Source organism: Betta splendens, chromosome 16, assembly GCF_900634795.4.
Source record: "Betta splendens chromosome 16, fBetSpl5.4, whole genome shotgun sequence".
Taxonomy (NCBI): domain Eukaryota; kingdom Metazoa; phylum Chordata; class Actinopteri; order Anabantiformes; family Osphronemidae; genus Betta; species Betta splendens.
In genome coordinates, this window is record NC_040896.2 from 2,584,618 (window position 1) to 2,597,179 (window position 12,562).

Genomic DNA, 12,562 nt, shown 5'->3' on the forward strand with positions numbered 1-12,562 from the left:
ACTCCGCCGGTGCAGAGAACCTCCGTGCTCAGCTCATGGCTCAGGAGCAGCGAGCAGCAGAGCAGGAGGAGAAAACCAACGCCGCTCTCCAGAGATTGGCCGAGTGTGTTTTGCGACAGGAGACGGCGATGGCAGGATTAACTGAGGCAATGAATCGCCTGACCCAGAGCTCGACGGGAGAGACGAGACCGACCCCGAGCGCCACTGCCGCGGCAGCGCCCCTGGCAGCAGCGGTTCCCATGGCCGTCGCTCCAGACGCCAGGCTAGGCGCCCCGCTACGGTTCTCTGGTGAGTCAGGAGACTGTCGAGCATTTCTCACACAGTGTGAGATTCATTTTGAACTGCATTCACCCGCGTTTCCCTCGGAGCGCGCTCGGGTGGCATACGCTATTTCGCACCTGACGGGGGACGCGGAAGCATGGGCGACAGCGGAGTGGCAAAACGGCTCTTCCTGCGTGTGCACCTTCGCCGCCTTCGCCACCGCATTGAAACAGATCTTCCAGGAAGTCACCCCGGGACGCGAAGCGGCTCAGCGGCTGGTTAATATTCGACAGGGCGGCAGACCGACGGCGAAGTACGCAATCGAGTTCCGCACGCTAGCCGCAGAAGCAGGCTGGGACGCCACCGCACTGGGTGATGTATTTATCCGCGGACTCTCTCGGCGAGTCAAGGACTGCTTGGCAGGCGAGGGATTTGCCCAGCAGTTTGGACGCTCTGATCGCCCTGGCGATACAAATTGACCGCAGGCTGGGGAGCAACGAACGGGAGCACCACCGAGAGGAAAGCCTGCGGGAGAAACCGTCGACTTCGCACCACGAGCCCCAGGAGGGGGCAGCGTGAGCCTGGCGGTCAGTCCGTTCCTCGGAACCCGGAAGTGGGACCGCAGCCAGAGGAACCGATGCAGATCGGCCGCGCACGGCTGTCAGAGGAGGAGAAGCGACGCCGACGCTCCCATGGACTGTGTTTGTATTGCGGTCAGGCCGGGCATCTTGCCCTGCGCTGTCCACTAAAAGACATGGCTCATCGCTAGCACGGAGGGTAGCGGTGAGCCGAACAATTTTAGGTAGCGCCTCCGCTCGCTCATTGCCTACGGTAACACTAGTCTCCAGTACCCGATCCGTCCAGCAGGCGGTCCTCATTGACTCCGGAGCTGATGCCAGTCTGATGGACGCCGGACTTGTGGAGCGACTGGGCATCGCGGCCATTCCCTTGGCTTCTCCCGTGGAGACGGCCGCGCTGGACGGACGACGGCTCTGGAGAGTCACGCATCGAACTGAAACCGGTAATAATGACCTTTTCTGACACGCACACCGAGAAAATCACGTTTTTGGTCGTGGAGTCGTGCTACCACCCGGTGGTACTGGGCCACACGTGGTTGAGGCTACACAACCCCACACTGGATTGGCGCAAGGGGGAGGTGAGCCGATGGGATTCAGACTGTATGAACACTTGCTTTCAGCCCGCAGTCTCCCAACAGGCACCTGCAGGGGCGACGGCGACAATCGGTGAGGAGATCGAGCAGGCCGATCTGACGGGAGTCCCCCGATTGCTACCACGACCTTCGCGCTGTGTTTAGCAAGGTCCATGCGACCTCCCTTCCGCCCCACCGAAAGCATGACTGCGCGATCAACCTGCGCCCAGGGACCACGCCTCCCAAGGGGAGGTTGTATCAGCTTTCTCCCAAGGAAACCCGGGCCATGAAGGAATATCTGGACTCCGCGCTGGCCTCGGGTATCATTCGTCCCTCATCCTCTCCTGCAGGCGCAGGTTTCTTCTTTGTGGGGAAGAAGGACGGTTCCCTGCGGCCCTGCATTGATTACCGGGGCCTCAATGACATCACTGTAAGAGACTCCTACCCTCTTCCCTTATTATCCTCCGCGTTCGAGTTGCTAGCAGGAGCTACTCACTTTACCAAGTTGGACCTCCGCAACGCCTACCACCTGGTTCGGATCCGAGAGGGGGACGAATGGAAGACGGCCTTCAATACCCCGAATGGACACTATGAGTACCTCGTCATGCCCTTTGGTCTGACCAACGCGCCAGCGGTCTTCCAGGCGTTTGTAAATGAGGTACTCGGGCCCCATGATAAATGACTTTGTCTTTGTATACCTTGATGATATCCTGGTCTTTTCCCGCTCCGAGGAGGAGCACATTGCTCATGTCCGCCAGGTCCTCAGGAAATTACTGGAACACCGATTATATGTTAAGGCAGAAAAGTGTGAGTTCCATGCAGACCAGGTCTCGTTTTTAGGATTTATCGTCAGCAGGGACAAGATCGAAATGGACCCAGCCAAGACCCAGGCAGTTCAGGAGTGGCCGGTCCCACAGAGCAGGAAGGAGGTGCAGCGCTTCCTAGGATTTGCCAACTTTTACAGAAAGTTCATCAGGAGGTTCAGCAGCATTGCCGCTCCATTGCACGCACTAACCTCATGTAAGACTGCTTTTCAGTGGACAGGCGAGGCAGAGGAGGCGTTTCAACGTTTGAAACGCAGTTTCGTCACGGCACCCGTGCTGCGGATGCCCGACCCACAGCGGCAGTTCGTGGTGGAGGTCGACGCGTCCAACTCCGGAGTCGGGGCCGTGCTGTCCCAGAGGGATCCCACGGACGGTAGGATCCACCCATGTGCCTTCATGTCCCGCAAGCTATCTCCCGCGGAGCGGAATTACGACATCGGGGACCGAGAACTGCTCGCGGTAAAGGTATCCCTAGAGGAGTGGAGACACTGGCTGGAGGGGGCAGACCAGCCTTTCCTAGTATATACAGATCATAAGAACCTTGAGTACCTGAGAACGGCGAAGCGGCTGAACTCACGCCAGGCCCGATGGGCACTGTTCTTCAGTCGCTTCAATTTTCACTTGTCGTACCGTCCTGGATCCAAGAATGTGAAACCTGACGTTCTGTCTCGTCTGCATGACGCGCAGCAGGAACCAGCAGAACCTGAGTCCATCCTACCGCCGGGATGTCTGGTGGGGGCAGTCACCTGGTCGGTGGAGCGTCGGGTACGGGAGGCCAACCGCGACCGTCCAGTCCCACGCGGCGCCCCGCCCAACCGGCTGTTCGTGCCACCCGACCTCAGGGGAGAGGTCATCCAGTGGGCTCACGCCTCACTAGTAAGTGGACACCCCGGGGTGGCTGGCACTCTGTTTAGGCTGGGGGAGAGGTTCTGGTGGCCGACGGTGAAGAAGGACGTCCAGGAATACGTCGCCGCATGCCCCACGTGTGCCATGGGCAAGGCGTCGCATCAGCGACCGGCCGGTCTGCTGCGTCCTCTGCCGGTGCCGCACCGCCCCTGGTCACACCTAGCCCTGGATTTCGTCACCGGCCTACCACCCTCCCAGGGGAAGACAGTCGTCATGACGGTGGTAGACCGCTTCTCCAGGTTAGCCCACTTTATATCCCTACCCAAGTTGCCGTCAGCCAAGGCTACGGCCCAAGCCATGCTCGAGCATGTTTTTAAACTCCACGGCTTCCCCTCAGACATTGTGTCGGACCGAGGGCCCCAGTTCGTCTCGCGGTTTTGGCGAGAGTTCTGTTCTCTCCTAGGGGCTGAAGTTAGCTTATCGTCAGGGTACCACCCCGAGTCCAATGGACAGGCCGAACGGGCCAATCAGCAGTTGGAGGTAGGATTGCGGCTCCTCGCCTCCAGAAACCCGGGGTCATGGGCCAGCAAACTCGTGTGGGTGGAGTTCGCCCACAACACGCTGCCCTGCGCCTCCACCGGACTGACCCCGTTTCAGTGCGCCTATGGGTTCCAGCCGCCATTATTTCCGGCTTCGGAGGAAGAGGTCCGCGTCCCGTCGGCGCACGCCCTGGTCCAGCGTTGCCGTCGCACATGGTTGCAGGCACGGCGCACCATGTTGCGGGCACGGGACCAGTACAAGCGGGCGGCCGACCGTAAGCGGATACCGGGCCCAGAATACAAGGTGGGCGATCAGGTCTGGTTGTCCACCAGAGACCTCAGGTTGCAGGCCCAGACCCGTAAGTTGACTCCGAAATTCATTGGTCCATATACGATATCGCAAATTATTAATCCTGTTTCTGTGAGGCTCTCATTGCCCAGGACAATGAAGATCCACCCCACATTCCACATCAGCCGCCTCAAGCCCTATCGATCGTGCCCCATGGTTCCTCCACATCAACCGCCTCCTCCTCCTCGGATCGTGGACGGAGGGCCTGTCTACACGGTTCGGGACCTCCGCGACTGCAGACGTCGGGGGCGGGGCTTCCAGTATCTGGTCGACTGGGAGGGCTACGGGCCGGACGAACGCTCTTGGGTGCCGGCCCGGGACATACTGGACAAGTCCCTTATCAGAGACTTTCATGCAACACATCCTGAGGCCCCGTCCCCGGACGGGATGGGGCAACACAGCCACGGCTCTGCGGACGAGGAGGATTCCGGCGCTGGACCCTCCTCCTGATGTCCTCCCTCCTCCCACCCTGCTTCATCGCCCGGGCGAGGGGGGGTGATTCGAGCCCTCCTCCTGTTTCCTCCCTCCACCCGCCCTGGGCGGAGGGGGGAGGGGCTCGTTGGCGCCGTGGAAGACGCCATAGGGGGGGGGGGGTACTGTCATGATTCATGTTACGTGTCACATCCTGTTTTATTTTGTTAACTTCCTGTCACGCTCCGGTTCTCATCATCCACACCTGTTGCTAATTAGTAATCAGCACCTGTACTTAACCTCCACCTCTCACCCACACCAGTCGCCAGATTGTTAGTTCATGTACTCTTTCCAGCATTCTATTGTAGCCATTCGTGTTTTGACCGTGACCGCCTCGACCTTTGATTCTTGCCTGAACCCTGTTGATCCCGCAACCTGTGAAAGACCTGTGCCTGATAATCTGACCGTGAGTTTTTGCCTGATCCTTGTCTGTACTGTCGCCAAGTCTGCTCGTGTACCGAACCCTGCCTGGACCTTGATTCTGAGATTGCCTGCTCCTTTGTATATTGCCTACTGGAACGTACTGTGTTTGACCTGGACTGCCTGACTCTGATTCACCGAATAAACCTGCACTTAATCACATCTGTGTTTCTGCGCCGTGCATGTGGGTCCGACACCTGCCCAAGCCTGACAATGCGAGGAGCACAAATTATAATAATTGGATTTATAGCTCCTGAGTGGAGATACCAATTATGTTTATAATTTAGATTCACAAATCTGGGTTATTAGCTTAAATATATATAACTATATGACAAATGTCTATAGTTTGGTAAGTGAAACACTTACTATTATTGATTTAATAATTATTAATTGAATTAACAATTACTTAATTTACGGGGCACCACCCTGTTACCAGGGACCAATTGTTACTGGCGAGGGTCAAACTAGACTGAACGGTTAAAACGAGCGTCGAACTGAACTGAGAGGTATTCTAAACCACGCTCCTTGAGCGGGGAGACAGACTACAATGACCTACAAACTGAACTGGTAGGACCCAAATGCACGACCCATAGACAGGACTGACAAATAATGATTTAATATATTAAACATGTAGACAGAGGACAACACGAACTAAGGACGCTGCGTATGCAGGATAAACCAGAAAACAAAACATGCAAACTAACACAAAACTCACAGGTAAACTAAAGGTCGCTGCAGAGCAGGAAACTAAATAACTATCCTAAAACACAAAACAACAGTATCTAACGTAATCAGCAAACAAACACACAAACCTGGACAGAGCACGATGGCACAGTAACGAGTAACAAGTAACAAGTAATGCACCAACAAAGACTGTGCACAAACTGAGACCTTAAATACCAGACAAGACAGGTGAACCCAATCAAACTAATACAGGAAACACAAGACAGGAAACAAGGACACAAAACCAAAAGGGTGAAACCAGGCTGCCCCTGGTGGCGTGGAAGCCGAGTCACAACACCAATAACCGATTTGGAATAGCCAATACAGTCTCATTTGTATTTAAGTTGGTTGAAGGATGAACTCCGTACCATAGCCGACTCAATTCACCAGTGCTGTAAAACCATATACAAATAACCACAGACAACGACCAATTAAATTATGAACGCTTTATTAAACAGTTAATATTAACTCTAGTGTCAACACTATCTTGAATAACTCAGCAAGTCACAACTTAATCTTATGCTGTGTTCGTCTGGCGTTCTGTATGTGTATGCGTGTTACCTGAGATAAGAGGGTTGTGTGTGTGTGTGTGTGTGTGTGTGTGTGTGTGTGTGTGTGTGTGTGTGTGTGTGTGTGTGTGTTTGTTTGCGTCTTCTACGTCACGTCAAAAGAAACCGTCACCTTCCTCCTTCCCCAACCATCAGTCTGATGTGAGCGCCAGTGGGTGGAGCCTGATGTAGCAAAGACAGTGGGCCGATCATGTCTGAAGCCTCTCCTGTTTTTTCAACCAGTTTCTGTGTCAGAGCACGTCTTCTCACTCTGCTGTTTCTCTTTCCTTGTTTTCCTTTGCTGATTGTCATAAACAGGTGTCTGTGTCAGACATACATGCTTGTAGGACAGTTTCACGGCCTCTGAAGCTTCAGACACAATCCTTTCATGCTGGTGCAGGGCTTGTAGTAGCTGGTGAGTCTGATGAGCCCAGAACGTGATGGCTGCAGATGTTGTGGGAGTCGCTGAGGCGTCCATGCTGTGATCTGTGTCCTCCAGCTGCTGTGGTATCACACCTTCCACTCGGCTTCTGGTTGTTGGTTGGCGCTTTTTCTCCTTCGGTTCAGGTGCGTATGTCCTTTACACTAAGCAATTCTCTTTTTTGAACCCATAACTAGTTTCCCACTCATGGAAACATGAAACACGCTAATAACCATATTTACTCCTCATTAATTTTGTCTGGTGGTGAAGACTCAGATTGCCCTCCTCAACGAAAGGCCCCTCTAAGACCTGGGTCCCTCGTATCTTGAAAATACTTCATTCTGCAAACACGCTTCATCTTTCAGAAGCCGTCTTTTATACTCAGTACACATGTGGACCACACACAGATCCCTCAATACTGACGAAAACTCCATGAGCGGTTCAACGTCTCACCAGTCAGAGACAAAATATCCATGTACTGTTTTAAGGTCTGTACTGCCAATGTTGTGGAATTTTCCCATAAAGATACAGATGAGAGAGTTGTCATTTGTGAGATTTATTATAAAAATAAAGAAAAAGAAAAATAATGGGGAAAGCAAATCAAAAACATGGATGTTGATCGTGCACATCAACAAACCAAAAACCAGCTGGGGAGATCAGTGCACGCACCCCGAAGGTGTGATGCAAGGAGCCCACGATCCTCAAGTTGCTTCTGCCTTTTAACCCCTCTGTCCGACTACGTTGGAATGTCTGCGTAGCTCAATTAGATTGCGTGCACCATCTCATCCCTGTCGCCGTGTGTGTAGAGATGTTTACATTCTCACACCTGCATATCTGATGTCTAGCTATCAGGGAGGAAAGACCACTAAGTCTCAACAGAGAGACACAATTCCCTGGCCTTGGGTTTGGGAGCTAGAGTCAAGAGTCTCAGGCAGAGACAACCATTGAACAATCTAGGTGAAATATCAAATACATACAACAGAAGTAAGACAAAACATAAGATATTAATTGCAGAACATAAGTCATAAATCATATAACAACTGCATAGAAGAAGAAACCATTTTTCCCATAACACTAGTTCCTGTTGCTCACAGCTTTGCTTAGCCTGTCCAACTCTGGGTTGAATACTAAATTAAAGTCCCCTCCTACTATAAGTTTGGAACCAGAGTGAGCAGACAGTGATTCGAAGAAGCTGTGAAAGAAAGAGGGGTCGTCAACATTAGGGCCATACACATTAGCTATGGAATATTCAATGTTTCCTATCAAGATATTAATGATTATATATCTCCCTTCTGGATCTACAATGGTATCATTATGAATAAAGTTCTTTTTATTTATCAGGATGGCCACCCCTCTTCTTTTAGAATTGTAACCGGCTAAGTAAGCATGTGGGAACTCTGTTGATGCCAGAGTGTAATCTATAGTTTTGGAAATATGAGTTTCCTGTAGTAAAGCAATGTCTGTTTGTTGGGTTTTCAAATGGTTAATTGCTTAAAATCGTTTCTTCTTCTTATTGATTCCATGTACACAGTGGAGTGAGTGACATTAGAATGACAAAAAACAGCCATGGAGTTGCTTCCCGGTCCCGGTAGAGCTCTGCGCCCTACAGCAGGGCCTTACAGATGAAATGCTTGATGGAAGTAGGGTAAACAGACCACGTCCTGGGTAGGGGGTACACTTGGTGTCATGTTTCACGCCATGTCTTGTTGTCACGCCATGTCTTGTTGTCACGCCACATCCTGTTTTATTTTGTAAACTTCCTGTTTCAGTCAGTCGTTTCACTAACCGGTTCTCAGTATCCACACCTGTCCGTAATTAGCAATCACTCATTAGTATATAACCTCCAGCTCTCACAGACTCAAGCCGCCAGATTGTCGTGTTTCTTCAGAGTTCCGAGTTTCGTTTGTGTTTCCTGAATATCCCGAGTTTCCTGAGTGTTCCGAGTTTCCCGTGTTTCCCGTGTTTCGTGTTCCTCGTGTTTTGCTCCTGTTTTGCCTTGTGTATCCTGCCTGACCCTGGACTAACTACTGACCGTGAGTTTGTCTTATCCCTGCCTGTACAGTGGCAGCGGTTCAAAGTGACTAGGGTTTTTACTGCAGTACCGCCGCGTCGCCACGGTGCAGCGAGTGCGTCGCTGACTAAAGATTTTTAATCCTGCAGCCGGCTGGAAAAAATCAGGACGCTAGTCTTGTTTTAACCACCAGGTGGCGCAGCGTTGATTAGAAGCCTCCAAAGCACTACAGCGTAACTGAGGTCCGACTGTTCATTTCTACCTGTAACACACATATATTACACCAGACCTATTTTACTATTAAGTTTTTACTATTAAGTATCTGTTGTGTGCTAAAACATGGGGAGTGTGAAGGGCAACAACTTGTTGATGGCTTAGTTATTTTCTGTTCACTGCAAAGTTATAATTGTTCTGTGTGGTTTAAAACAGGCAGCGCCACAGCAGCAACACGTTCTTGTTTTTATTCTCCTCAGCTTATTCGTGTCTTTAAATAGAAGGCATCTCTTAAAAATATGTACACACCCACCGCTCTAACATCCGATACAACATATTGACTTCACATAATACCATGATTATGCGTCGCAGTTTAATTAATATAATTTGAATGCGCAAGTAAAGACGTATAGCGCAGTCCATCTGCGACTACAGCCGCTTATTTAGGTTTTAAACTTCCACGACTTGTTAATGAATGTTTTCCAATAGTCGTAGATTTTACGTAAATAACCGTAATAATCACAGGAATTTGTTTTACAGCAGTTGTCGATCGTAATTTTGACAGGACGCCAGAAATCAGCAGATCTACCGCGACGCATTACAGCAACATGTTTGTTCCTACGTGTCTACTCTGTGTCTGCAGAACTGCAGTTTGACTTGTTTTGACTGTGCGTGTCATTGTAACTGAGTGGCTGAGATCACTTATTTGACCCGTGTACGTTTCAACATTTTCATTTCCCATCCGTCCATCCAGCCACTTTCACCTGCGTTTTTGTTTCTCTTTCGTTGAGCTGCAAACGGATTTTATTCAAAGCACCGCCTTACAAACCAATAAAACAGGCAACTATTTGTTTTTTACAAAAAGACACGGAATTGGAGGTAATATGTTTTTATTGTTTAGAGACAAACGGAAAACACAAAAAGTCGTTCTCTCGTTACCTCTGCTTATAATTTGGTGGAGACATCAATCTCTTACACAAACACGTGACGTGTTTCGGAGTCATGTGTCCAGACAGAGAGTGACCAATACACAAATGTATGGATGTGCAAATGCAAGCTACGAGAGGAACGGGGCAGTGGTGCACGAGATGTAGCGAGAATGTGTTTTGACTGTGCGTGTCATTGTAACTGAATGAGTGGCTGATGTGACTTATTCGGCCCGTGTATGTTTCAAAACTTTGATTTCACATCCGTCCATCTATCCTGAATAAAATCACCGCATTACAAACCAATAAACCGAACAAAAATATTTTTAACAAAAACACACGGACTTGAATTTAAAGCTGTTTTTTCGTTTAGAGAAAAACGAAAAACAAAAAACATCTGCTTTTAATTTTTAATCGAAGCTCATCCGTGGATGGGTCGCGGGGCAGCAGTCTTAGCAGAGAGCTCCAGACTGCCACTCAACGAAACACGAGATCGAATGATATGTGATGTGTTTCGTACTCAGATGACTTGAATCTGAGTTCGACCAAGCTTTTGCTTGTCTCATGTTTGCTCACAGTCGCAAAGGAAATCTACACACCCCTCCCCCCTCCTTCGTAGAGCCGCATAGACATGCTAATGTGTTGCTACTACTCGATCAGCAGGTGAGAAATACCTCAGCTCCAGACAAAGCTCCGTGGGAGACAGGGCAGCATCGGGCGGCGTGATCAGCTGCAGGTCTAGGACTCATTAATGCAGCAAGTAGTTTGTTCTACATACGTTTACTCTGCAAAAATAAACACATGTATTTATCGTAGCTTTTTGATCTAAGTTATTTGTAGCACTTCGACATTCGTCTAAAATATGCAGTGCATTTTAAAATGAAAATACTATTATTATTATTTATTACCTTTATTGTAAACACAGTATTAATTGCACAATTTGGACTGACGAAGATTTGCGCTTCTTTCATAATAATCATGGATAATCAAGGAAGAAACTGCAGTTCATAGATGTTATTCAGGGACGGTTTGTAAAGATTCAGTGTGGTTTTCAACTGAACTGTCAGCCAAGGTACGTGCATTATCAAATGAATGCGCCTGTCAGCGGGGAAGACATCAACTCTATTCAGTCGCTCTTCAGTCGCTGCTGCCGTCTCCTCCCCAGTTCACACAGCTTAACACTAGGACTACTGGGTTTTCTAAATATACCAGTTCCTACTACAAGGTGTTCCTACGAAGTTAACCAGCTGTTTATTTCGTTATTACTCCTTTCACCTGTACCACATTTAGTCATTGCAGAGCTACAGCCATGTTCCTACGAAGTTAACTAGCTGTTTATTTCGTTATTCCCTCTTTCATGTCCGTCTGGTGAATGAAAGTGGGCGTGGCCATCCACGTCCCAGAGCGGTGACACTGGGGGAAGGGGAACGCTCATCAACACGCAGGACAAAGATCTGCGTTTCTCTGCTGCTACAGCCTCGGCTGCGTTGGGTTGTTAGTCTCCCTTTCTCCTGTACCATATGAAATGTGTTCCTACGAAGTTGTTCAGCCGCTTTCAGAATCAGAATCTTTTTTATTCCCCATGCAGGTTTGAACAGGGCAAACATTATTTTTATTTACAAAAAAAAATTAATACGTTTCCAGATTGACCGGTGATGCCGCACGGGTTGCTCTCAGTTACAGCAGCTGTTTGAAGCAGGGAAAAGCGAGTTAGCTGTCCTTGTCAATGCCTTGACAATGTTTTATCATCGGTTAGATCTCTGAGCCCCGACTTTTATGTCTTCTTTGGATTAAAAAACAAATGTTGAATGTTCTCAAATAATATAATATTGCCGCCCTCCGCGGCTCCCAGTGTTTGTTTTTTTCATTTAAAACGTGGGTGTTACCGGTGGCAGACCTCTGGTCTAGATCATCCTTATTCACTTTTTTAAATTGTAGTAGTGTAACCTTAGTTAGTATTCCTTTTTTTTATTATTTTATGTTTGGGAAACGTGACATTTCAGCTACTGTGATTTTATTTGTCATCAACATTAGTTCCTACCTGTCCTTGTTGACGGGGGACAGGAAAAAGGTGACGCGCGTTGGATAAGCGCGGCGTAAAGACAAAAGTGTTGCTCCCCGTCTGTGTTTAAATCCGAGATTTTTTGTGTATGACCTGGACCTGGACCTTACTCCCCTTATTGCAATAAACCCGTGTTTAATCACTATCCTGCCTCCGTGCTGTGCATGTGGGTCCGCCGCCTGCCCGAGCCCTGACAGAACAATCTGGCCAAACTTGGACCCAGCCAGCACTCAGCCTCCGGTCAGGTCAGTGACTGCTTTTCCTTGCTTCTTTTTTGTTAACGGCGAGTATCATTCTCCCGAGGGAGTATGGAGTTCACCTGCGCCGAGCTACCCAGCGACCTACGTGTTTATTTTAAGATCCTCGCGGAGGATTACCGACGGGCGATTAACCCGGAGAACCAGCGCAGCGCCGTGGAGGTGGCGATATTGACGCTGGAGGACGATGACAGCGTGTTAGAGCGCCCCAGTGTTCGTCGCCTCTATGAGCGACTGTGCGCGAGGTTCGATGAGCTAAGCGACGCGCTCCGCACCACGCCAGCGCCGGTCGCACCGCCAATGGTTTCGGTTTCCTCCTCCCAGCCCCGTCGGACCGTCGTGTCTGCACCAACCTGCCCAGCTCCATGTTTGTTCCGCTGGGAGGATTTCCTGCACTCATGCGGTCCCCCGTCTCCAGTTCAGCCGCGCGCTGTTCAGTCTCCAGTTCAGCCGCGCGCTGTTCAGTCTCCAGTTCAGCCGCGCGCTGTTCAGTCTCCAGCTCAGTCTTGTTTTGCCCAGCCCCCAGCTCAGTCGTGTTTTG